Genomic DNA, 3,066 nt, shown 5'->3' on the forward strand with positions numbered 1-3,066 from the left:
TAATTATTTGTATCAGGGTAAGTCTGACACTGGACACTGTCTGTTCCTTTGACTCAAGGATTGTTGAACCACATTTTCTAAAATGTTAAACTTATTAATGGTATCCCCAGGGCTCAAATCATCAGTATTTCAGAGATCCTGTTAGGTCTTCAAAGTTATTATAATAATTTTAGTCACTATAAAATATATGCTGAACATAACCCTGCTTAATGTTCTCTTTGACATTTATTATGCAATCTTATACACACACACATATATATACATACATGCACAAATATAAATATATACACATACACATATCTATATATAGGAGTGGGTTTTAAAGAGGTAAGTCATCATCATCATAATGCTAATTATAGCATAAATAGTTGTAGTAGATTTATTTATGTTTTTTGTAATGATTTTCATAATGCCTTATAGGGTCCTCTCATGAACAGAATTTTAGAGAGGAAATATAATTTTTATATTTGCACATCAATCACTTTAAAATTATTAGTGTTTGGCATGCCTATAGTTTCACTCAAAAAAATCTTTGTATTATTAATTATTAACATATAAACAAATAGTTAAAATGTTCTTTAAAATATTTTACTGTGTTAGATATTTACTCCCTCCTTCACCTAGTTTAAAATGAGACATAATATTGGTTTTGTGGGTAGAGTAAACAAACCTTCATTAACATGCATTAAATCCCTCTGAATAGCTTCATTGAGAATACTCCTATAGTCCTGAATACATTTTGTTAGCATTATAGTTTTTAGCCAAAAGGTTATAAAAGTCTATTGATGAACCTGCAACAAGGTGATGCAGAGGATATAGTTCTGAGTCCAGGATCAGGAAGACCTGAGTTCAAATCTCTCCTCAGATATTTACTTGTTGTGTTACCCTGGATAGCTCATTTAATCTTGTTTGCCTCAATTTCCTCACTCACAAAATTGGTTGCAGAAGGAAAAGGAAAACCACTCTAGTACCTTTGCCACAAAAACCTCAAATGAGGTCACAGAAAGCTAAATACAACTGAAACAGCTGAGGGACAACTATCTATAAATAAGATGCACCTCTGAGATAATTAAGCATGTAGATAAAAAACAAAATAGACAATTCATAGAATATTTTTAAAGTGAAAAGTGGCCTTATGCTTCATGAATTTGTAATAAAAACACAAATCACACATGGGCAGTAACATCACTTCAAATTACTAGAATTCCTTATATGTTTCAAATTCAATAAAGGTTTTATATACGCTTGAAATGATTTGAGTTGGGATTTGTTTATCCCCTTAGTTTAAATATGAGGAAACTTGCTCGTAGCTGCATAACTAGCTAGTGGTAGTACCTAATATCAGTGATTTTGAGTTAAATTTTCTTTCTATAACAACGTGTTGACTGTAGATTTGCATATATATTAAATGTGGCTAATGAAAGAAGCACAGAAAAATAAAAGGGATATCAATATTATGTTTCCAGTGGATGAGTAGAATATCTTGCAAGAAATTAAAAAAAAACATTGTTGACATTTTCTTTGTACTTTTGGACACTAGTACACAAATGATAACACTGAAGAATAAAGATATCACAAAACAACATTATACACAGTCAGGAAAGAGCAGCAACTGAACCAATGGAAGCTGGTCCATGTAGATCCACTGCAAAGGTATAAAAAAGGCATTATGTAGTTGCTCAAATAAGAATAGAATAGCCAATTAAGTGAAGAGATCATAAGAGCAGAATATATAAAAAGTGAGATGACTTCTAAATTATTACTTGTCTTACAAGTTTCAGAAAATGTTTCAGGAAAGATATGAGATTCTATGATAATTTTTATTCTGTTTCTTCAAAGTTCATTGGAAAAGGTTGATAAAACCGTGCATACCTTTTGACCCAACAATACCACTACTATGTTTGTACCCTAAAGAAATCAAAGGAACAAGAAAATGACGGATATGCATGAAAATATTTCTAGTAACTTTTTTGTGGTGACAAATAATTGGAAATTAATATGATGCCCATCAAGTGGGGGAAGGATAAACAAACTCTGGTATATGATGATGATGCAATATTATTGTAATTTTGAGAAAGGGCAAGGATAATGTTTTCAGAAAAGTCTGTGAAGACTTATGTGAATTCATGCAAAATGAAGTGAACCCAAATAGGAGAACATTTTATATGGTAACAACTATATTGTATGATCATCAACTGTGAATGACAGCTATTCTGAGCAATACAATAATCTTAGAAAATTCTGAAGAATATGTGAAGAAAAATGTTAACCTTTTCAAGAGAAAGAACTGATGGAGTCTGAATGAAAATTTAAATCTACTTTAAATATATATATATATATACATACATATATATATTATTGAGGCAGCTAGGTGGCTTATTTAATAGAGCAATGATTCTGGAGTCAGAAGGTCTGAGTTCAAATTTGGCCTCAGACGCCTAATATTTACTAGCCATGTGACTTCATAAGTCACATAATTTCAAATTGCCCCTGACCTCCCCCCTCCAAAAAAGAAAAGGAAAAAATAATTTATATATATATATATATATATATATATATATATATTATTCTTTTTGAATATATGTTTCATTTGCAACACAGCTTATATGGAAATATTTTCCATGGCAGCAAATGAATGATCTATATTAAATCACTGCCTCCTCAAGGAGGAGAGAATGGTGGGGGGGATGTAGAGATCTTGGAATTCAAAATTTAAAAAAATGCTAAAATTGTTGTTTACATGTGAGAAAACACAAAGATTAAATGTAAATTTAAAATAAAAGCAAAGTCCATTGAGGAAAGAATATTATTCTTAGTGCAACTTCCTAAACCAAATAGGGAAATTTTCAAAGAAAATAATCTCATCCTATATCTGACCTCAGAAATTCCCACTGGGAGACTCTTCAAGGTAGGGATCATATTATTTTCCAAATGTGTACAAAAGACTGAGAGATATAAAGCCGTGAGAAGGAGGAAAGAAAGGAAGAAAGAAAGGAAGAAAGAAAGGAAGAAAGAAAGGAAGAAAGAAAGAAAGAAAGAAAGAAAGAAAGAAAGAAAGAAAGAAAG

The sequence above is a fragment of the Petaurus breviceps genome, unplaced genomic scaffold (assembly GCF_028583685.1).
Source record: "Petaurus breviceps papuanus isolate PSGF00001 unplaced genomic scaffold, PetGlider_PUasm1.0 90743, whole genome shotgun sequence".
NCBI lineage: Eukaryota > Metazoa > Chordata > Mammalia > Diprotodontia > Petauridae > Petaurus > Petaurus breviceps.